The sequence below is a fragment of the Apodemus sylvaticus genome, chromosome 4 (genome assembly GCF_947179515.1).
Source record: "Apodemus sylvaticus chromosome 4, mApoSyl1.1, whole genome shotgun sequence".
In the NCBI taxonomy this organism is placed as follows: domain Eukaryota; kingdom Metazoa; phylum Chordata; class Mammalia; order Rodentia; family Muridae; genus Apodemus; species Apodemus sylvaticus.
Genome location: NC_067475.1, coordinates 56,732,754 through 56,757,968, shown reverse-complemented (window position 1 = coordinate 56,757,968; position 25,215 = coordinate 56,732,754). Strand labels below are relative to the sequence as shown.

Below are 25,215 nucleotides of genomic sequence, written 5' to 3'. Positions count from 1 at the left end.
TGTTGTCAATGCAGAACTCACCCTTGGAAGATGCCTCCCCTTGGCCAGCCTCCAGATGCACCACTGGCCCTCTGCACTGCTTGTGGATGGGGCGGGTGGCCCAGGCTGCTTCTGTTCCAGATGTTTTCCTACATTCTTTAAGGAATTTATTTGTTTCCTCTTTAAAGACTTCCACCTGTTTGCCTGTGATTTCCTGTATTTCTTTCAGCTGGTTATTTATATTCTCCTTAAAGGTCTCTCTTCATGAGATAGAATTTTAGGTCAGCATCCTGATCTTCAGGTGTGTTGGGGTATCCAGGACTTGCTGTGGTGGGAGATCTGGGTTCTGCTGGTGCCAAATTACATCTGCTTCTGTTGCTTATGTTTTTGTACTTGCCTCACCATCTGGTTATCTTTGTTGTTAGCTGGCCTGAGTGTCTCTGTTGGAGCCTGCCTCCTGTGCACCTGGTTTGCTGCAGGTCTCCATGGAGTTCTGTGTCTCTGACTGTAGCAAATCTTTTGGGCAGCTTTCAGACTGTGGAATTTTCAGAGAGGCATACACAAAAGTGATCTGTTGTGCTGGTTACAGCAGATCTTCTAGAAGTCCTTCAGACTTTGGGGACTTCAGAGTAGCAGACAAGCTGATAATCTGCCACAGTGGAAGGATCAGGGTCGAAAGGAGTTGTAGTTTGAGCAGGGGGAAGGGTAGAAATAGGTCCTCAGTCCTCTGAGCTCCTAGGAGTTCCTAGATGCTGTGGTTGGTTATGAGGGTCCCTTACCTATCTACATGCAGCAGATATCCTGGGAGGCCTTCAGACTGTGGGGTCTTCAGAGGATCTAACAAGCTGATGATTTGCCCCAGCCCTGATGTTAGTTCTTTAAAGGTGTATTAAAACCTAAGTATGTTGTGACTTTGTTGAAACACTATCCTTTATTAAGCCTCATTGCTCATGATTATCTGTTTAGGTTTTCTACAATTTATTGTTTTGGTTTGCTTTTTGGTTTTGCTTTTTGTTTGTTTATTTGGTTGGTTGGTTGCTTGTTTTTGGTAAGTCATATATATTAAATAATTGGTACATTTTTTCTAGACTTTCAAGTTTATTGATATGTACTTCAAATTATTTCCTAATTACTATTTGATTTATGCACAGTATCTGTCATGATATCTTTTATTTTTACCTATGGTTTTATTTTTTGATTACTTTGCATTAATGATTTAAGAATTTACACCTTTAAAAATTATCTCTAGTTTGCTTAATTGTTTGTATCATTATTTTATCTCTAGTCCTTATGCTTCTGCTTGTTTTTTTCATTTTGGGATTTCTTTTGTTTTCTATTTTAAAAGACATCGATATTTATCATTAGTTTATTTGGTATATTTAGATGTACCTATGTTTTCTGGTAGCCACTCATTTTACTCTTAGTATTTCTTTTTATCATTTTTTTTGAGATTATACTGTAATTACATCCCACATTTCCCCTTTCCTCTCTCTAAAGCCTCCAATGTATTTATTCCAACTTTCAAATGTATGACATCTCTTTTCTTTAATTGTTGTTAGAAATATATATTTTGCCAATTGCCAACTTTGGCATCCATTGGAGTATGTAAACTGTGGCAGGCAGCCAATGGGTTCAGTGCTTAGAGCTGCAGTTGGCAGGGTCAGTGCAGATATTAACAAGGGATGCTGTCAATGGCAGCCAGCTATTAGAGAAATTATTTAGCAATCTTTTCTCTGAGGGAACAAAGCTTAATTTACTGAAGTTAGCACTCCCTAAGGCCATTAAAAAAAGTTTGAGCTCTTTTATTTCCTTGGGGCTGGTGATAAAGAAAAAGAAAAAGTTCACATAAACACACAAAGTGGATGAAGCAATAGGCAGAGGCCAATGACTTCATACATACACATTCACACAGAATGGATGGATCAAAGTCCAGCAAGTAGACTCCAAGCATTTCACTAGTACACATACTTACATATATACATGCAATTTATAGATGGAGGAAGCTCCAGCAAACACCCAGACAAGATTTACATATACACATACATACAGATTGTTGATGGATGGAAAGAAGAGTGTTTCAATACATGCTCAGTCAAACTTTACACACACACACCATGTGCACACATGCATGCACACATGCAAGTTTGATGGGTGGAAGAAACAATGTTCCAAGCCCCACACTTTTATTTTTTCTTCTGTAGCTTATATATCCCTGAAAAATCTTTCAAGCAGTATAAACTTACATTGTGATTGTTTTAGTTTTCTTCTAGTGAATGACTAAAAAAAAAAACTAATATGGTGACCGATACCTTTACAAAAAAAAGTAACATTTCATAGTGTACTGGCTGGTTTTGTGTGTCAACTTGGCACCGGCTGGAGTTATCACAGAGAAAGGAGCTTCAGTTAGGAAAGTGCTTCCATGTGATCCAGCTGTGGGGCATTTTCTCAATTAGTGATCAAGGGTACCTTGTGGGTGGTACCATCTCTGGGCTGACAGTCTTGGGTTCTGTAAGAGAGCAGGCTGAGCAAGCCAGGAGAAGCAAACCAGTAAGAAACATCCCTCCATGACCTCTGCATCAACTCCTACTTTCTGACCTGCTTCAGTTTTAGTCCTGCTTCAGTTCCTTTGGTGATAAACAGCAATTTGGAACTGTAAGTTGAATGAACCCTTTCCTTCCCAACTTGCTTCTTGGTCATGATGTTTGTGCAGGAATAGAAACCTTAAGACACATAGTACAGGTAAAGAAAACAAATTAATCCCAAAAACCCAGGTACTTTCATAACTAAGCAACTTGCTGTAGATTGACAAAGTATAAGCAGGCAAGGTAGTTTTCTCAGCCAGTTTCTCTTACTGGCAGGCAGCAAGTGGTTATAAAGAAAAAATTAATTATTTTATTATTTATCTTTAAAAGTAATCTTGTGTTAATCTTAATCACAAATCTAAACATTTATATAAAAATCAGTCATATCTGATTTAAATCGTCAGAATGCGTATCTACTCATCAGCAATTCTCATTAAATCATTATCAAGAACCTGAGGACAAAAAATGGGTATAAGAAATCAGTCATCACCAGTCCAGCATCAGTGAGAATCACATCACACAGTGTTCCCATTGTTCTTGTTTCCTGACAACAAAAGGTCCCTAGTTTAATAATAGAGTGCCTTTCTGAACTTCAGATTGTTCCCTAAAATTTTCTACATCAGAGTCAATAGCAAAAACATCTCAGTCTAGCTGCACTAACAATTTTATTTTTCCAAATATTTTCTAAGTGTGGTGGTCATTGCTGACAATCTAAATCTCTTGATTTCTTCTGTAGAGTAGTGATTGAATAATCTATTCCAGCCGCAATTCCTAAAAGAGATCAAGCACCATACTGTGAGTGCCAGAGATACTCTCCAGTGAGTGTCTAGAAACCCACTTAGAGTTTTCATACAATTCTTAGATCTAGAGGGATGTGAGGACAGCAAACAGAGCAGAACTAGATAACAATATGAAGTCTTCTGGGTTGTGCCACACCAAGGTACACCCAGTGTGACTGTGGTAACTGGAGGGCTGAATTCCATAGATTCTAAAGCCTTTTGTCATTCCTCCTGCATGACCCTCAGCAGTATTTATATACATATATGTTTATAAATGGATGAATACATCCTGTACAATTCAGATACTTTTTCAGTCCTGATCATTTGGTACTAGATAGCACATTGGTATACTCCTCCCTGTGGAACACTAATTTTTCCATCCTTGTAATTCATTAGTTACCTGTAGTTTTGTGTAGGGTTGAAGCCTCTAGGATTTCTCCCATCAGCTTTAGCATGTCTGTTATTGTTGTTCAGGTTCCGTTCATGTTTACTTAGTGTTATAGGTTATGCTTTATTCATGTAACTTGGACATTCCTGGAAGACACATTCTCAAAGCAAATTCTCTGATGTTACTGCAGTGTGCTCTGACCTTTACTTTGGTGAGGAGTGTTTTGTAGATGTATTCATTAGGACTGGACTCTGCAACACTATATACTAGTTGGTTGTGACTCTATCTGTTGAAAAGAGAAATTTCCTTGGTGATAGGGTAAATACTACATTATCTGTGGATATGCAACAATATCTATAGATTGTAGTTAGGAATTATACTAGTTTAGTAAAGTGGTGACTATAGGTTTCTTTCGAAAACCTATGACTTTACAAGCCTGAAATGTGTCTAGGTTTCAAGTACAAGACATGATTTATCTCTTATTGAGTGCTTTTAAAATCCAATTAGAGAGTTGTTGGTTACCATCAAAGTATGCATGCTGCTACTGATCTCTTAGGCTTGTCTTGTCATGCTGGTCATAGCTATGGTCAGAGATGGGCAAGACTATTGATTGATTCCCTTCCTTGAAAGTTTTCATTGCACCTTTTATACTATGAAAACTAATCCTCAAAGAGGAAGCTATTCTGTCACATCTAAATCAGGAGCCCGTGGGTCCTCTGTCTGTAATGCATAGAGTTACCTCCAAACCCTGTGGAGAAATCAAGGGCAATAGCAATAACTCGATAGAAGATTTCTTATTCCCAGTGTTGGGGATTTTTTTAAATGATCCTTGGCTCTTCAAGGTAGTATTGTCAACCCAGATAAATAAAACTCACTTAAACTATATATGTGTGTTTATATATAGGACACATATGTATTATAAAGTGTGTGGGGTTTAATAGTAGGATTCCTTATAACTCCTTCAGACATTCTTACTGTTATTTGACTCTTCTCTCTTGTATTTATCTTCATCTCCCATCCCCAATTAAAGCCCCTCCTGTTTGTTTTCTATTTCCCTTATCAGATTACTGTATCCTACAATTTCCTCGCAGTTGCTTCTCTTCCCTCCCACTCAGCATAGTCCATTTTTTATTTCCTTGTTCTGAAGTTACTCAAGGATATGCACTCACATCTGAAGATGGAAGAGAACATATGGAATTTGTTTTTCTGTGTCTAGTTTACTTCACTAAATATAATCTTTTTTAGTTCTATCAGTTTATCTTTGAAGTTACTATTCCATTTTTTATAGCTTTACTGTAATATTCTATTGTGTATGTATACTACATTTACATTACCTGTTCTTCAGTTGAAAAACATTTAGGTTGTTTCCATTTCCTAGCTATTACAACTAGAGCTGCAATGAACATGGCTGAGCAAGTATCCATGGAGTCATATGTCCACTCCTTAGTGTATATAAGCCAAGAAGTAGTATAACTGGGTCACTTAATAGATTTACTTTTAGAATTTTGAGAATTCTCCACAATGATATCCTTGATGAACATTTTTCAATTCTACCAACAGTGAATGAGGAATCTCTTTTCCCCAAACCTCTTCAATTCTTTATATTTGCCATTTTCTTTTTCATTATTCTAGCTCTGTGAAGAGACACCACGACCAAGGCAACTCTTATGACAGAAAACATTTAATTGGGGCTTTCAGAGGGTTAGTCCATTATCATCACTGCAGGGAACATAGCAGAATACCTGGCAATGAAACAGGAGCTAAAGGCTACATCCTGATCTGCAGGCAGGTGGGAAGCTGGGCAGGTAGAATGAGTGGGGGGTGAGGAGTCAGAACACATGAGCCAGACTGCTATATTTCATCTCCAGTGGCATGTAACAATGACTGATTACTTCTTTTATTAATGCAGAGAAGAAATTGATAAGGGTAATATCCACTTCCATATGAGGTTTTTAAAAGCTCAGGGGTTGGAAGCATTGAGTTGTTCCTTATGGGTTTTTTTTTGGGGGGGGGGTCTGTTTGAAGTTGTTGGATTTTGTTTTTTAATATACCTGATTGGTTGACATAAAAGCACATTCCTCTTGGAGGAAGAGGCAAAGGCCACCTTTTTCATCTGAAAGAAGACATAGTCCTTGTGTATTTTGGAGTACCACTGCAGCCAAGGACTCAGTTTAGGCCACCTGTATGGGTCATGGATAAACTGGGAAGAAAAGTGATGATATAAGGCAGGGAAATGATCAACAATGCTGTCCCAGTGGCCGCACCTGCAGTTATTCCAGTGACAGCCAGGAGGGGTAATATCTGAATTGCCCTTTTGTTGTGTCAGGTAGCTATTGAGTCCAGAACTGGAATCAGTAAGGGCTCACCCCCAACACTAGCATAAAACTCTTGACCAACTAGGATATAGGCAATAATAGACTTGAGGTCCACAAAGAATCAAGGTATTGTGGGCTGTAAGGCACTGGAGATGAGATGAGGTATCAAGGATTATGGATTTGTTGCAGCCTCTGGAGACAAGACAAGGCAGCACAGTTAGGAAACCAGGATGAACAGGCAGGCAACCAGTTCAGGGACAGCCCTGCTCCAGTTGTTGAGGTACCTACATGAAGACCAAGCTGCACGTGTGCTACATATATTCTCAGAGCCTAGGTCAAGGCCATGCTCACTCTTTGGTTTGTGGTTCATTTTCTGTGAGTCCCCAAGTATCAAGATTAGTTGACTCTGTAGGTCTTCCTGTGGAGTTCCTATCCTTCTTAGGTTCCTCAATCCTTGCCCTAAATCTTCCATAACACTCCCTGAGCTCCATCTAATAGTTAGCTGTGAGTCTCTGCATCACTTCCTTTGGCTTTTAGGTGATGCCTCTCAACTGATAGTTATGCTAGGATGCTGCCTAAAAGCATAACAGAGTATCATTAATAGTGTCAGGGATTGGTTTTTGGCCATGGGATGGGTCTCAATTTGTAGCAGTCATTGGTTGGCCATTCCCTCCATCTCTGCTCCATGTTTGTCCTTGCATATCTAGTAGGCTAGGGCCAAAGGTTTGTGGGTGGGTTGCTGTCCTTATCCCTCCACTGGGAGTCCTGCCTGGCTCTAGGAGGTGTCCACTTCAGGCTCTACATCCCCCACCACTAGGAGTCTCAGCTAGAGTCACACCCATAGACGCTCTGTGACCACCCCTGTCCCAGGTCTCTGGCACATCCTAGAGATGTATTCCCACCCCCAATTTCCATTCTTTCCTGCTTTCTCTATACCTGATCCTACCACCCTGTTTGCCTTCCCATCCCCACTCCTACCCACTTCCTCCCCTCCATCCACCTCCTATATCTATTTTATTTCTGCTTCTGAGAAAGACTCAAGCATCCTACCTTGGGCCCTCCTTGTAATGTGGCTTCTTTGGGACTGTGGATTATGGCCTGGTTGTCCTATACTTTATGGCTAATATCTACTTATTAGTTAGTAGATATCATGCATGTCCTTTTGGTTCTGGGTTACCTCACTCAGGATGATATTTTCTAGTTTCATCCATTTGCCTGCAAATTTCATAGTGTCCTGTTTTGTAATAGCTAAGTAGTGTTCCATTGTGTGAATGAACCACATTTTCTTTAGCCCTTCTTTAGTTGAGGGACATCAGTGTTGTTTCCAGTTTCTGGCTATTATGAATAAAGCTGCCACAAACATACTTAAGTATCCTAGTAATATGGTGGAGGAACTTTTGGGTATATGCCCAGGAGTGGTATAGCTGGGTAGTGAGATAACTATTCCCAGTTTTCTGAGAAACCATCAAATTGATATCCAGAGAGGTTCTACAAGTTTGTACTCCCACCAGCAATGAAGAAGGGTTCCCCTTGGTCCACATCCTCTGTAACTTTTGCTATCCCTTCAGTTTTTGATCTTAGCCATTCTAATAGTTGTAAGGTGAAATCTCAGAGTGGTTTTGATTTGCTTATCCCTGATGACTAAGGATGTTGAACATTTCTGTGTTTCTCATCCATTAAATATTCTTTTGTTGAAAATTCTGCTTAGCTCTGAACCCAATTTTAAAAATAATTATTTACTTTATGTATATAAGTACACTGTAGCTATCTTCAGACACACCAGAAGAGGGCATCAGATCTCATGACAGATGATTATGAGCCACCATCTGGTTGCTGGGAATTGAACTCAGGACCTCTGGAAGAGCAATTAGTGCTCTTAACCCATCTCTCCAGCCCAAAACACTGGATTTTTTTCAGGGCCCTATGCTTGCTAGGCAAGTGCTCTACTACTGAGCTGAATCCCCAACCCGAATCCAGTTTTTAATTGGGTTATTTGGGTTGTTGGCATCTAACTTTTTGAGTTCTTTATGTATTTTAGATATTAGCTCTTTGTCTTTCCTAATCTGGAAGCTGCTTTGTTCTGTTCATGAAATCCTTTGCCTTACACAAGTTTTCAGTTTCATGAGGTCCCATTTATTAAATATTAATTTTTCTGCCTGAGCTATGGGTTCTCTGTTCAGGAAGTTGTCTCCAATACCAATAAATTCACAGCTATTCCCCACTTTTTGTTCTATGAAATTTAGTGTGTCAGGTTTTTTTTTAATTTTTTTTTATTCAATATAATTTATTTACATTTCAAATGATTTCCCCTTTTCTAGCCCCCCACTCCCCGAAAGTCCCGTAAGCCCCCTTCTCTTCCCCTGTCCTCCCACCCACCCCTTCCCACTTCCCTGTTCTGGTTTTGCCGAATACTGCTTCACTGAGTCTTTCCAGAACAAGGGGCCACTCCTCCTTTCTTCTTGTACCTCATTTGATGTGTGGATTATGTTTTGGGTATTCCAGCTTTCTAGGTTAATATCCACTTATTAGTGAGTGCATACCATGATTCACCTTTTGAGTCTGGGTTACCTCACTTAGTATGATGTTCTCAAGCTCCATCCATTTGCCTAAGAATTTCATGAATTCATTGTTTCTAATGGCTGAATGTGTGTCAGGTTTTATGTTGAGATCTTTAATCCACTTGTCCTTGAGTTTTGTACAAGGTGATAAATATTGATTTATTTCCATTCTTGTACATGCAGACGTCCAGCTAGAGCAGCACCACTTGTTGAAGAAGTCTTTCCTTTTACATTGAATGACTTGGGCTTCTTTGCCAAAAATCAAGTGTCGGTAGGTTTATGTATTTATTTCTATGTCTTCAATACTACTTCATTGATTAACTTGTCTGTTTCTATCCAATACCATGTACTTTTTATTACTATTACTCTGTCGCACCTCCAGAATTTCTTTTATTGTATAGGATTATTTTAGTTATCCTGAATGTTTTTTTTTTTTATATATAAAGTTGAACATTGCTGTTTCAATTATTTTTTTGAGACAGGGTCTCTCTCTGTAGCTCCAGCTGTCCTGGAACTCACTCTGTAGGCCAGGCTGGTCTCGAACTCAGAAATCCACCTGCCTCTGCCTCCCAAGTGCTGGGATTAAAGGTGCGCACGCCGCCTGGCAGCATTGCTGTTTTAATATCTGTAAGATAATATGTAGGACAGCAGAGGGAGAGACTTCCTACGGTCATATTTGCTGCCTGCAGGGGCAGAAAAGCATCATTAGGTACTGTATTACCCTGAGCTTAAGATCTCTGGGAGTGCAAACCACCAGGGGTCCGCCTGCACCTAGGACCTGAGCACATAGGCAGTTCATCTGCCAGCCTGTCGGGCGTGGGGGCCTGTGTCCTGTGCAGAGAGCAGCAGAGGGAGCAACTCCCCGCAGCCATCTTCACTGCCTGCCGGGGCAGAAAAGCATCACTAGATACTGTATTATCCCGAGCTTAAGATCTCTGGGGGTGCAAACTGCCAGGGATCTGCCTGCGCCCAGGACCTGAGCACATAGGTGGTTCATCTGCCAGCCTGCCAGTGATGCTTGGAGAACAACAGAGGGAGAGACTCCCCTCGGCCATATTTGCTGCCTGCCAGGGCAGAAAAGCATCACTAGGTACTGTATTACCCCGAGCTTAAGATCTCTGGGGGTGCAAACTGCCAGGGGTCCGCCTGTGCACAGGACCTGAGCACATAGGTGGTTCATCTTCCAGCCAGTCTGTCATGGGGCCCGTGTCCTACATGAAAATCAACAGAGGGAGTGACACACCCCCCACCCCCCCCCACCCCGCCACCCCCCCCCCACCGCCACCATCTTCGCTCCATGACAGAGCAGTCCGGGAACACCTGGTTCACCATGACAAACCAAGTATAGCATTGCTTGAGGCAAGACTAAGCAGGGCTACAAAGGCACAAAAGAGGAAGGCAGCATATCAGCAGTCTGTGCCAGAGGAAACCCAGTCATCCAGTGTAGCAGAAATAGCCTTATAGGTCCACAGTAGGTTGAAGCACCAGCCTGTGACAATAAGACCGTCTAGCACCAGTGAGAACTAGATGGCTAAAGGCAAACGTAGGAACGTTACTAACAGAAACCAAGGAATTATGGCAGTATCTGGACCCAACTCTCCAACAACAGCAAGTCCTGGATACCCCCAAAACACCAGAAAAACAAGAGTTAGATTTAAAATCCCTGGTAAGGATGCTGTTAGAGGAACACATGAAGGACATAAATAAATCTCTTAAAGAAATTCAGGAGAAAAATGATCAAAAGCTAGAAGCCCTTACAAGGGAAACACAAAAATCACTTAAAGAAATTCAGGAGAATATGGGTCAGAAGTTAGTAGCCAATAAGGAAGAAATGCAAAAATCACTTAAAGAAATACAGGAGAACTTTGATCAACAGGCAGAAGTCATGAAAGAGGAAACACAAAAATCTCTCAAAGAATTACAGGAAAACACACAAACAAGCAAGTGATGGAACTGAGCAAAAACTTCCAGGATCTAAAAACAGAAGTAGAAACAACTAAGAAGGCACAAAGGGAGACAACTTTGGAGATAGAAAACCTTGGGAAGAAATCAGGGGCCATAGATGCAAATATCAACAACAGAATACAAGATATAGAAGAAAGAATCTCAGATGCCGAAGCTACCACAGAAACCATGAACTCAACAGTTAAAGAAAATGCAAAATGCAAAAAGCTTGTAACCCAAAATATCCAGGAAATCCAGGACACAATGATAAAGCCGAACCTAAGGATTACAGGCATTGATGAGAGTGAAGATTTACAACTTAAAGGGCCAGCAAATATCTTCAACAAAATTATGGAAGAAACCTTCCCTAACCTAAAGAGAGAGATGCCCATGAATATACAAGAAGCCTATAAAACTCCAAACAGACTGTACCAGAACAGAAATACCTCCCATCACACAATAATCAAAACCCCAAATGTACTAAACAAAGAAAGAATACTTAGGGCAGTAAGAGAAAAAGGTCAAGTAACATATAAAGAAAGACCTATCAGAATTACACCAGACGTCTCACCAGAGACCATGAAAGCTAGAAGATCCTGGGTGGAGCTCATGCAGTCTCTAAGAGAACACAAATGCCAGCCAAGACCAGTGAAACTCTCAATCACTATAGATGGAGAAACCAAGATATTCTATGACAAAACCAAATTTACACAATATCTTTCCACAAACCCAGCCCTACAAAGGATAATAGGGGAAAACTCCATTACAATGAGGCAAACTATACCCTGGAAAGAGCAGGATATTAAACTTCTTTCATCAAACCCAAAAGAAGATAACCACACAAGTATAAAATTAACATCAAAAATGATAGGAAGCATTAACCACTACTACTTAATGTCTCTTAACATCAGTGGACTCAATTCCCCCAATAAAAAGACATAGACTAAAAGACTGGTTAAGTAAACAGGACCCTACATTTTGCTGCATACAAGAAACACCTCAGTGTCAAAGACAAAAACTACCTTAGAGTAAAAGGCTGGAAGACAATTCTACAAGCAAATGGTCTCAGGAAACAAGCCAGAGTTGCCATTCTAATAGGAGATAAAATTGACTTTCAACCTTTTGACTGTCATCAAAAGAGACATGGAAGGACACTTCTTGCTGGTCAAAGGAAAAATCCAACAGGAAGGACTCTCAATCCTGAACATCTATGCTCCAAATACAAGGGTGCCTTCATTCATAAAAGAAACTTTACTAAAGCTCAAAGAACACATTGCACCTAACACAATAATTGTGGGTGACTTCAACAATCCATTCTCATTAATGGATCGATCAGGAAAACAAAAACTAAACAGGGAGACAGTGAAACTAATTGAAGCTTTGTACCAACTGGATTTAACAGATATATATATATAGAACTTTTCATCCCAAAACAAAAAAATATACCTTTTTCTCAGCACCTCATGGTACCTTCTCCAAAATCGATCATAGAGATGGTCACAAGACAGACCTCAACAAATATAAAAAGATTGAAATAATCCCATGCCTCCTATCAGATCACTATGGAGTAAAAGTGGTCTTTAATAACAATAAAAACAACAGAAAGCCCATATACACATGGAAACTGAACAATACTCTACTTAATGATACCTTGGTCAAGGAAGATATAAAGAAATCAAAATTTTTTAGAATTTAATGAAAATGAAGGCACAACATACCCAAATCTATGGGGCACAATAAAAGTAGTGCTAAGAGGAAAACTCATAGCTTTGAGTGCCTCCAAAAAGAAATTGGAGAGAGCATACACTAGAAGATTAACGGAACAACTGAAAGCACTGGAACAAAAAAGAAGCTAATTCACCCAGGAGAAGGAGAAGACAGGAAATCATCAAACTCAGGGCTGAAATAAATCAAGTAGAAACTAAGAGAACCATACAAAAAATCAACAAAACCAGGAGTTGGTTCTTGGAAAAAAATCAACAACATAGATAAACCCTTAGCCAGACTAACCAAAGGGCACAGACACAGTATCCAAATTAACAAAATTGGAAATGGATAGGGAGATATAACAACAGAAACTGAGGAAATTCAAAAATCATCAGATCCTACTACAAAAGCCTGTACTCAACACAAATGGAGAATCTGGAAGAAATGGACAATTTCTTAGACAGATACCAAATAGCAAAATTAAATGAGGATCAAATAGATCATCTAAACAGACCCATAACCCCTAAAGAAATAGAAGGGGTTGCTGAGAATAGTTTAAGCTATCCTGGGTTTTTTGTTATTCCAGATGAATTTGATAATTGCTCTTTCTAACTCTGTGAAGAATTGAGCTGGGATTTTGATGGGTATTGCATTGAATCTGTAGATTACTTTTGGCAAAATGGCCATTTTAACTATATTGTTTCTACCGATCCAATGAGCATGGGAGGTTTTCCCATTTTTTGAGGTCTTCTTTCATTTCCTTCTTCAGAGTCTTGAAGTTCTTGTCATACAGATCTTTCACGTGTTTGGTAAGAGTCACCCCAAGATACTTTATACTGTTTGTGGCTATTGTGAAGGGGGTCATTTCCCTAATTTCTTTCTCAGCCTGCTTATCCTTTGAGTATAGGAAGGCCACTGATTTGCTTGAGTTGATTTTATAACCTGCCACTTTGCTGAAGTTGTTTATCAGCTGTAGTAGTTCTCTAGTGGAGATTTTGGGTCACTTAGGTAAACTATCATGTCATCTGCAAATAATGATAGTTTGACTTCTTCCTTTCCCATTTGTATCCCTTTGACCTCCTTATGTTGTCGAATTGCCCGAGCTCTAGTACCTCAAGTACAATATTGAAAAGATAAGGAGAATGGGGGCAGCCCTGTCTAGTACCTGATTTTACTGGAATTGCTTCAAGTTTCTCTCCATTTAGTTTGATGCTGGCTACCGGTTTGCTGTATATTGCTTTTACTGTGTTTAGGTATGGGCCTTGAATTCCTGTTCTTTCCAAGACTTTAAGCATGAAAGGATGCTGAATTTTGTCAAATGCTTTTTCGGCATCCAATGAAATGACCATGTGGTTTTTTTCTTTGAGTTTGTTTATGTAGTGGATTACATTGATGGATTTCCATATATTGAACCAACCGTGCATTCCCGGGATAAAGCCTACTTGATCATGGTGGATGATCGTTTTGATGTGTTCTTGGATTCGGTTGGCAAGAACAAAAGAAAGTCTGGGGGAATCAGTATCCCTGACCTCAAGCAATACTACAGAGCAATAGTGTTAAAAACTGCATGGCATTGGGTACAGTGACAGGCAGGAGGATCAATGGAACAGGGTTGAAGATCCAGAAATGAACCACACACCTATGGCCACTTGATCCTCGACAAAGGGGCTGAAAACATCCAATGGAAAAAAGATAGCCTTTCAACAAATGGTGCTGGTTCAACTGGAGGTCAGCATGCAGAAGAATGCGAATTGATCCATCCTTGTCTCCTTGTACTAAGCTCAAATCCAAATGGATCAAGGACCTCCACATAAAGCCAGACACTCTGAAACTAATAGAAAAGAAACTGGGGAAGTCCCTTGAGGACATCGGTACAGGGAGAAAGTTTCTGAACAGAACACCAATAGCGTATGCTGTAAGAGCAAGAAGTGACAAATGGGACCTCATAAAATTACAAAGTTTCTGTAAGGCAAAGGATACCATCAAGAGGACAAATCGGCAACCAACAAACTGGGAAAAGATCTTCACCAATCCTACATCAGATAGAGGGCTAATATCCAATATATATAAAGAACTCAAGAAGTTAGACTCCAGAAAACCAAACAACCCTATTAAAAATGGGGTACAGAGTTAAACAAAGAATTCTCACCTGAAGAACTTCGGATGGCAGAGAAGCATCTTAAAAAAATGCTCAACTTCATTAGTCATTAGGGAAATGCAAATCAAAACAACCCTGAGATTTCACCTTACACCAGTCAGAATGGATAAGATTAAAAATTCAGGAGACAACAGGTGTTGGAGAGGGTGTGGAGAAAGAGGAACACTCCTCCACTGCTGGTGGGATTGCAAATTGGTACAACCACTCTGGAAATCAGTCTGGCGGTTCCTCAGAAAACTGGGCACCTCACTTCCAGAAGATCCTGCTATACCACTCCTGGGCATATACCCAGAGGATTCCCCACCATGTAATAAGGATACATGCTCTACTATGTTCATAGCAGCCCCTATTTATAATTGCCAGATGCTGGAAAGAACCCAGGTATCCCTCAACAGAAGAGAGGATGCAAAAAATGTGGTATATCTACACAATGGAGTACTATTCAGCCATTAGAAACAATGAATTCATGAAATTCTTAGGCAAATGGATGGAGCTAGAGAACATCATACTAAGTGAGGTAACCCAGACTCAAAAGGTGAATCATGGTGTGCACTCACTAATAAGTGGATATTAACCTAGAAAAACTGGAATACCCAAAACATAATCTACACATCAAGTGAGGTACAAGAAGAAAGGAAGAGTGGCCCCTTGTTCTGGAAAGACTCAGTGAAGCAGTATTTGGCAAAACCAGAACGGGGAAGTGGGAAGGGGTGGGTGGGAGGACAGGGGGAGAGAAGGGGATTTACGGGACTATCTGGGAGTTGGGGGCTAGAAAAGGGGAAATCATTTGAAATGTAAATAAAAAATATATCGAATTAAAAAAAAAAAAAAAGAAATAGAAGGGGTCATAGATAGCCTTCCTACCAAAAAAAAAAAAAAAAAAAAAAAAAAAAAAAAAGCACAGGACCAGATGGTTTTAGTGCAGAATTCTATCAGACCTTCAAAAAAGACTTAAATTAACACCAATACTCTTCAAACAATTCCACCAAATAGAAATCAGAAGTAACACTACCGCAAACTCCTTCTACAACTACACTGATACCAAAACCACACAAAGATTCAACTAAGAGAATTTCAGGCCAATTTTCTTTATGAATATCGATGCAAAAATACTCAATAAAATTCTTGCCACCGAATCCAAGAACACATCAAAACGATCATCCACCATGATCAAGTAGGCTTCATTCCAGGGATGCAGGTATGGTTCAATATATGGAAATCCATCAATGCTATCCACTACATAAACAAACTCAAAGAAAAAAAAATACATGATCATTTCATTAGATGCTGAAAAAAGCATTTGACAAAATTCAGCATCCTTTCATGCTAAAAGTCTTGGAAAAGACAGGAATTCAAGGCCCATATCTAAACATAGTAAAAGCAATATACAGCAAACCAGTAGCCAACATCAAACTAAATGGAGAGAAACTTGAAGCAATCCCACAAAAATCAGGGACTAGACAAAGCTGCCCCCTCTCTCCATATCTTTTCAATATAGTACTTGAAGTCCTAGTTAGAGCAATTAGTCAACATAAGGAGGTCAAAGGGATACAAATTGGAAAGGAAGACGTCAAACTATCACTATTTGCAGATGATATGATAGTATACTTAAGTGACCCAAAAAACTTTACTAGAGACTCCTACAGCTGATAAACAACTTCAGCAAAGTGGCTGGCTACAAAATCAACTCAAGGAAATCAGTAGCCTTTATATACTCAAAGGATAAGCAGACTGAGAAATTAGGGAAATGACACCCTTCACCATAGCCACAAACAGCATAAAGTATCTTGGGGTGACTCTAACCCAAACAAGTGAAAGACCTATATGACAAAAACTTCAGATCTCTAAGGAAGGAAATCGAAGAAGATCTCAGAAAATGGAAAAATCTTACATGCTCGTGGATTGGCGGGATAGTTAAAATGGCCATCTTGCCAAAGGCAATCTACAGATTCAATGCAATCCCCATCAAAATCCCAACTCAGTTCTTCATAGAGCTAGAAAGAACAATTCTCAAATTCATCTGGAATAACAAAAAAACCAGGATACCTAAAACTATTCTCAACAGTAAAAGAACTTCTAGGGGATTCAGTATCCCAGACCTCAAACTTTACTACAGAGAAAATAGTGATAAAAACTGCATGGTATTGGTACAATGTCAGGCAAACATATCAATGGAATAGGATTGAAGACCCAGTAATGAACCCACACACCTATGGTCATTTGATCTTCGACAAAGGAGCTGAAAGCATCCAGTGGAAAAAAGATAGCCTTTTCAACAAATGCTGCTGGTTTCAATTGGAGGTCAGCATGCAGAAGAATGCGAATCAATCCATTCTTATCTCCTTGTACTAAGCTCAACTCCAAATGGATGAAGGACCTCCACGTAAAACCTGACACACTGAAACTAATAGAAAAGAAACTGGAGAAGACTCTTGAGGACATGGGTACAGGGGAAAAGTTCCTGAATAGAACACCAATAGCTTATGCTCTTAGATCAAGAATTGACAAATGGAACCTCATAAAACTACAAAGTTTCTGTAAGGCAAAGGACACTGTCAAAGGGACAAAGCATCAACCAACAGATTGGGAAAGGATCTTCACCAACCCTAAATCCGACAAAGAGCTAATATCAAATATATACGAAGAACTTAAGAAGGTAGAACCCAGAGAACCAAATAACCCCATTAAAAAGTGGGGTACAGAACTAAGCAAAGAATTTTCACATGAAGAACTTTGGAGAGCTGAGAAGCACCTTAAGAAATGTCCAACATCATTAATCATTAGGCAAATGCAAATCAAAACAACCCTGAGATTTCACCTTACACCAGTCAGAATGGCTAAGGTCAAAAAATCAGGCGACAGCAGGTGTTGGCGAGGATGTGGAGAAAGAGGAACACTTCTCCACTGCTGGTGGGATTGAAAGATGGTGCAACCACTTTGGAAATCAGTATGGCGGTTCCTCAGAAATCTGGCCATGACACTTCCGGAGGACCCTGATATACCACTCCTGGGCATATACCCAGAGGATTCCCCGGCATGCAATAAGGACACATGCTCCACTATGTTTATAGCTGCCCTATTTGTAGTAGCCAGAAGCTGGAAAGAACCCAGGCGTCTCTCAACGGAGGAATGGATACAAAAATGTGGTATATTTACACAATGGAGTACTATTCAGCCATTAGAAACAATGAATTCATGAAATTCTTAGACAAATGGATGGAGCTGGAGAACACCATACTAAATGAGTTAACCCAATCTCAAAAGATTAATCATGGAAGGCACTCGCTGATAAGTGAATATTAGCCTAGAAACTTTGAATACCCAAGACATAATCCACATATTAAATGTTGTCCAAGAAGAATGAAGGAGTGACCCCTGGTTCTGGAAAGACTCAGTGCAGCAGTATAGGGGAATACCAGAACAGCGAAGTGGGAAGGAGTAGATGGAGGATCAGGGGGAGGAAAGAGGGCTTATCGACTTTCGGGAGTGGGGAGCCAGAAAAGGGGAAATCATTTCAAATGTAAATAAAGAATATATCGAATAAAAAAATTTAAAAAATGTTTAAAAAAGAAATATGTAGGAATTTTGATGGGGATTGCATTGAATCTGTAGATTGCTTTTGGTAACATGGCCATTTATCACTATGTTCATGAGCATGGAGAATCTTTTCATCTTCTGATAGCTTCTTTGTTTTCTTTCTTCAGAGACATGAAGTATTTTATCAAAGCCTTTTTCAGCAAATAATGAGATTTTTTTCCTTTCCATTTGCTTATATTGTTAATTATATTGATGGATTTTCATATACTGAAACATCCCTGCATTGACTTGCTCATGTCTGATGATGTCTTTGATGTGTTCTTGGATTCAGTTTGAGAGTAAGTATTTTTGCATCAGTGGCATAGCATTCTGAAATTCTCTTTCTTCATTGAGTCTTTACATGATTTAGCTATCAGGGTGACTGTGGCCTCATAGAATGAGTTTGGCAATGTTCCTTCTGCTTCTATTTTGTGAAGTAATTTGAGGAGTATTTGTTTTAGCTCTTCTTTGAATGTCTTGTAGAATTCTAAGCTAAAACTGTCAAACCCTCAGGTTTTTTTGGTTGGAGATTTTTAATTGCTACTATTTAGTTAAGGGTTATTAGATTATTTAGTTTACCTGATCTTCTTTTAACTTTTGTAAGTGATATCTGTTGAGAAAATCATACATTTCTTTTAGGCTTTCCAGTTTTGTGGTGTACAGGCTTTTGAAGCAAGACCTAACTATTCTTTGAATTTCCTCAGTGTCTATTGCTATGACTGTTAAATTTGGTATTTTCTCTCTGCTTTTAGTCAGTTTGTCTTAAGTGTGTGTATATCTTGTTGATTTTCTCAAAGAACCAGCTTTTCATTTTGTTAATTTGATGTATTTTGTGTTTATTTCTAATTGATTAATTTCAGCCCTTATTTTATTTCCTCTTGTCTACTAGGTGAGTTTACCTCTTTTTACCTATAACTTTTAGGTGTACTTTTAAACTGTTAGTATGAGAATTAATTTAGTGCCATGATCTTTCCTCTTAGTACTGCTTTCATCGTTTCCTATAAGGTTGGGTATGCTGTGCCTTCATCTTCATTGAAAGGGAGTAGAGAACAGTTCAGTTCCTGTGAATACGTACGCTTTCTGTTTTTGTTGTTGAAATCCATCCATGGGGGTCTTATAGGCTACACGGTGTTATTTAAGTTTTCTTTTTTTTTCTAGTTTTTTTCTTTTTCTTTTGTTTCTTTTTTTTAAATTCAATATATTTTTTATTTACATTTCCAATGCTTTCCCCTTTTCTAGCCCCCAACTCCCCGAAAGTCCCATAAGCCCCCTTCTCTCCCCCTGTCCTCCCACCCACCCCTTCCCACTTCCCCGTTCTGGTTTTGCCCTATACTATTTCACTGAGTCTTTCCAGAACAAGGAGCCACTCCTCCATTCTTCTTGTACCTCATTTGATGTGTGGATTATGTTTTGGGTATTCCAGTTTTCTAGGTTAATATCCACTTATTAGTGAGTGCATACCATGATTCACCTTTTGAGTCTGGGTTACCTCACTTAGTATGATGTTCTCTAGCTCCATCCATTTGCCTAAGAATTTCATGAATTCATTGTTTCTAATGGCTGAATAGTACTCCATTGTGTAGATATACCACATTTTTTGCATCCACTCTTCTGTTGAGGGATACCTGGGTTATTTCCAGCTTCTGGCAATTATAAATAGGGCTGCTATAAACATAGTGGAGCATGTATCCTTATTACATGCTGGGGAATCTTTTGGGTATATGCCCAGGAGTGGTATAGCAGGATCTTCTGGAAGTGAGTTGCCCAGTTTTCGGAGGAACAGCCAGACTGATTTCCAGAGTGGATGTACCAATTTGCAACCCCACCAGCAGTGGAGGAGTGTTCCTCTTTCTCCACATCCACGCCAACACCTGCTGTCTCCCGAATTTTTAATCTTATCCATTCTGACTGGTGTAAGGTGAAATCTCAGGGTTGTTTTTATTTGCATTTCCCTAATGACTAATGGAGTTGAGCATTTTTTTAAGATGCTTCTCCACCATCCGAAGTTCTTCAGGTGAGAATTCTTTGTTTAACTCTGTACCCCATTTTTTAATAGGGGTGTTTGGTTTTCTGGAGTCTAACTTCTTGAGTTCTTTATATATATTGGATATTAGCCCTCTATCTGATGTAGGATTAGTGAAGATCTTTGCCCAATTTGTTGGTTGCCGATTTGTCCTTTTGATGGTGTCCTTTGCCTTACAGAAACTTTGTAATTTTATGAGGTCCCATTTGTCAATTCTTGATCTTAGAGCATACGCTATTGGTGTTCTGTTCAGAAACTTTCTCCCTGTACCGATGTCCTCAAGGGTCTTCCCCAGTTTCTTTTCTATTAGCTTCAGAGTGTCTGGCTTTATGTGGAGGTCCTTGATCCATTTGGATTTGAACTTAGTACAAGGAGACAAGGATGGATCAATTCGCATTCTTCTGCATGCTGACCTCCAGTTGAACCAGCACCATTTGTTGAAAAGGCTATCTTTTTTCCATTGGATGTTTTCAGCCCCTTTGTCGAGGATCAAGTGGCCATAGGTGTGTGGGTTCATTTCTGGATCTTCAATCCTGTTCCTTTGATCCTCCTGCCTGTCACTGTACCAATACCATGTAGTTTTTAACACTATTGCTCTGTAGTATTGCTTGAGGTCAGGGATACTGATTCCCCCAGACTACTTTTGTTGCTGAGAATAGTTTTAGCTATCCTGAGTTTTTTGTTATTCCAGATGGATTTGATAATTGCTTTTTCTAACTCTGTGAAGAATTGAGTTGGGATTTTGATGGGTATTGCATTGAATCTGTAGATTGCTTTTGGCAAAATGGCCATTTTAACTATATTGATTCTACTGATCCATGAGCATGGGAGGTTTTCCCATTTTTTGAGGTCTTCTTCCATTTCCTTCTTCAGAGTCTTGAAGTTCTTGTCATACAGATCTTTCACATGTTTGGTAAGAGTCACCCCAAGGTACTTTATACTGTTTGTGGCTATTGTGAATGGGGTCATTTCCCTAATTTCTTTCTCAGCCTGCTTATCCTTTGAGTATAGGAAGGCCACTGATTTGCTTGAGTTGATTTTATAACCTGCCACTTTGCTGAAGTTGTTTATCAGCTGTAGGAGTTCTCTAGTGGAGTTTTTTTGGTCACTTAGGTAGACTATCATGTCATCTGCAAATAATGATAGTTTGACTTCTGTCTTTCCTATTTGTATCCCTTTGACCTCCTTATGTTGTCGAATTGCCCGGCCTAGTACCTCAAGTACAATATTGAAAAGATAAGGAGAAAGGGGGCAGCCCTGTCTAGTCCCTGATTTTAGTGGGATTGCTTCAAGTTTCTCTCCATTTAGTTTGATGCTGGCTACCGGTTTGCTGTATATTGCTTTTACTATGTTTAGGTATGGGCCTTGAATTCCTGTTCTTTCCAAGACTTTAAGGATGAAAGGATGCTGAATTTTGGCAAATGCTTTTTCAGCATCCAATGAAATGACCATGTGGTTTTTCTTCTTTGAGTTTGTTTATGTAGTGGATTGCATTGATGGATTTCCGTATACTGAACCAACCCTGCATTCCTGGGATAAAGCCTACTTGATCATGGTGGATGATCATTTTGATGTGTTCTTGGATTCGGTTGGCAAGAATTTTATTGAGTATTTTTGCATCGATGTTCATAAGGGAAATTGGTCTGAAGTTCTCTTTCTTTGTTGGATCTTTGTGTGGTTTTGGTGTCAGCGTAATTGTGGCTTCATAGAAGGAATTGGGTAGTGTTCCTTCTGTTTCTGGAAGTGTTTTGTGGAATAGTTTGATGAGTATTGGTGTTAGGTCTTCTTTGAAGGTGTGATAGAATTCTGCACTGAAAACATCTGGTCCTGTGCTTTTTTTGGTTGGAAGACTTTCTATGACTCCTTCTATTTCTTTAGGGGTTATGGGACTATTTAGATGACCTATTTGGTCCTGATTTAGTTTTGGTATTTGGTATCTGTCAAGGAAATTGTCCTTTTCCTCCAGATTTCCAGTTGTGTTGAGTATAGGCTCTTGTAGTAGGATCTGATAATTTTTTGATTTCCTCAGTTTCTGTTGTTATATCCCCCTTTTTATTTCTAAGTTTGTTAATTTGGATACTTCTCTGTGCCATTTGGTCAGTCTGGCTAAGGGTTTATCTATCTTGTTGTTTTTCTCAAAGAACCAGCTTCTGGATTCGTTGATTCTTTGTACGGTTCTCTTTGTTTCCAATTGATTGATTTCAGCCCTGAGTTTGATGATCTCCTGTCTTCTACCCCTCCTGGGTGAATTGGCTTCTTTTTGCTCCAGGACTTTCAGGTGTGTCATTAAGCTGTTAGTGTATGCTCTCTCCATTTTCTTTTTGGAGGCACTCAGGGCTATGAGTTTTCCTCTTAGCACTGCTTTCATTGTGTCCCAAAGATTTGGGTATGTTGTGCCTTCATTTTCATTAAATTCTAAAAAGTCTCTGATTTCTTTCTTTATTTCTTCTTTGGCCAAGGTGTCATTGAGTAGAGTAGTATTCAGCCTCCATGTGTATGTGGGCTTTCTGTTGTTTTTGTTGCTATTGAAAACCACTCTTACACCATAGTGATCTGATAGGAGGCATGGGATTAGTTTGATCGTCTTATATTTGTTGAGTTCTGCCTTGTGTCCAATTATATGTTCGATTTTGGAGAAGGTGCCATGAGGTCCTGAGAAAAAGGTATATTCTTTTGCTTTAGGGTGAAATGTTCTGTAAATATCAGTCAAATCCAATTGGTCCAAAGCTTCAATTAGTTCTACTGTGTCCCTGTTTAGTTTCTGTTTTCCCGATTGGTCCATTGAGGAGAGTGGAGTGTTGAAGTCCCCCACAATTATTGTGTTAGGTGCAATGTGTGCTTTGAGCTTTAGTAAAGTTTCTTTTACGAATGAGGGTGCCCTTGCATTTGGAGCATAGATGTTCAGAAGTGAAAGTTCTTCTTGGTGGATTTTTTCTTTGACCAGCAAGAAGTGTCCTTCTGTGTCTCTTTTGATGACTTTAGGTTGAAAGTCAATTTTATCTGATATTAGAATGGCTACTCCTGCTCGTCTCCTATGTCCATTCGCTTGTAAGATTGTCTTCCAGCCTTTTACTCTAAGGTAGTTTTTATCTTTGACACTGAGGTGTGTCTCCTGTATGCAGCAAATTGTAGGGTCCTGTTTCCTTATCCAGTCTGTTAGTCTATGTCTTTTTATTGGGGGATTGAGACCATTGATGTTAAGAGATATTAAGGAATAGTGATTATTACTTCCTGTCATTTTTGATGTTCTTTTTATGTTTGAGTGGTTATCTTCTTTTTGGTTTGATGAAGGAAGGTAACTATCATGCTTTTTCCAGGGTGTAGTTTACCTTCTTGTATTGGAGTTTTCCTCCTATTATTCTTTGAAGAGCTGGGTTTGTGGAAAGATATTGTGTAAATTTGGTTTTGTCATGGAATATCTTGGTTTCTCCATCTATGGTGAATGAGAGTTTTGCTGGGTATAGTAGTCTTGGCTGACATTTGTGTTCTCTTAGAGTCTGCATGAGATCTGCCCAGGATCTTCTAGCTTTCATGGTCTCTGGTGAGAAGTCTGGTATGATTCTTTTTTTTTTTTTTTAAGATTTATTTATTATATGTAAGTACACTGTAGCTGTCTTCAGACACTCCAGAAGAGGGAGTCAGATTTCATTAGGGATGGTTGTGAGCCACCATGTGGTTGCTAGGATTTGAACTCAAGACCTTCAGAGTGGTTAAGTCAGTGCTCTTAACCACTGAGCCATCTCTCCAGCCCTCTGGTATGATTCTGATAGGTCTTCCTTTATATGTTACTTGGCCTTTTTCTCTTACTGCCTTTAATATTCTTTCTTTGTTTAGTGCATTTGGGGTTTTGATTATTACGTGACGGGAGGTATTTCTGCTCAGGTCCAGTCTGTTTGGAGTTCTGTAGGCTTCTTGTATATTCATAGGCATCTCTCTCTTTAAGTTGGGAAAGTTTTCTTCCATAATTTTGTTGAAGATATTTGCTGGCCCTTTCTGTTGTAAATCTTCACTCTCGTCTATACCTATAATCCTTAGGTTTGGTTTTCTCATTGTATCCTGGATTTCATGGATGTTCTGGGATACAAGCTTTTTGCATTTTGCATTTTCTTTGACAGTTGAGTCAATGGTTTCTATGGTATCTTCAGCATCTGAGATTCTTTCTTCCATCTCTTGTATTCTGTTGTTTATATTTGCATCTATGGCCCCTGATTTCTTCTCAAGGTTTTCTATCTCCAACATTGTCTCCCTTTTTTTTTTTCTTCATTCTTTTTTTTTTATTCGATATACTTTATTTACATTTCAAATGATTTCCCCTTTTCTAGCCCCCCCCACTCGCCGAAAGTCCCGTAAGCCCCCTTCTCTTCCCCTGTCCTCCCTCCCACCCCTTCCCACTTCCCCGTTCTGGTTTTGCCAAATACTGTTTCACTGAGTCTTTCCAGAACCAGGGACCACTCCTGCTTTCTTCTTGTATCTCATTTGATGTGTGGATTATGTTTTGGGTATTCCAGTTTTCTAGGTTAATAACCACTTATTAGTGAGTGCATACCATGATTCACCTTTTGAGTCTGGGTTACCTCACTTAGTATGATGTTCTCTAGCTCCATCCATTTGCCTAAGAATTTCATGAATTCATTGTTTCTAATGGCTGAATAGTACTCCATTGTGTAGATATACCACATTTTTTGTATCCACTCTTCTGTTGAGGGATACCTGGGTTCTTTCCAGCATCTGGCAATTATAAATAGGGCTGCTATGAACATAGTAGAGCATGTATCCTTATTACATGGTGGGGAATCCTCTGGGTATATGCCCAGGAGTGGTATAGCAGGATCTTCTGGAAGTGAGGTGCCCAGTTTTCTGAGGAACCGCCAGACTGATTTCCAGAGTGGTTGTACCAATTTGCAACCCCACCAGCAGTGGAGGAGTGTTCCTCTTTCTCCGCACCCTCTCCAACACCTGCTGTCTCCTGAATTTTTAATCTTAGCCATTCTGACTGGTGTAAGATGAAATCTTAGGGTTGTTTTGATTTGCATTTCCCTAATGACTAATGAAGTTGAGCATTTTTTAAGATGCTTCTCCGCCATCTGAAGTTCTTCAGGTGAGAATTCTTTGTTTAACTCTGTACCCCATTTTTTAATAGGGTTGTTTGGTTTTCTGGAGTCTAACTTCTTGAGTTCTTTATATATATTGGATATTAGCCCTCTAT

General features: G+C 39.4%; 1 protein-coding gene across 3 annotated transcripts in view; it reads left to right on the top strand.

The window, feature by feature from the left end:
* Positions 1 to 25,215, top strand: part of Lrif1 (ligand dependent nuclear receptor interacting factor 1) — a 94,627-nt gene that overhangs the window by 43,221 nt on the left and 26,191 nt on the right. Inside the window, exon 2 of one of the 3 annotated variants that reach the window (XM_052179511.1) lies at positions 8,785 to 8,872. The exons of the other annotated variants lie outside the window; for them this stretch is intronic. The gene's annotated coding sequence lies outside the window, so the exon portion shown is untranslated. The remainder of the gene's footprint in view (positions 1 to 8,784; positions 8,873 to 25,215) is intronic. 3 annotated transcript variants of the gene reach the window in all.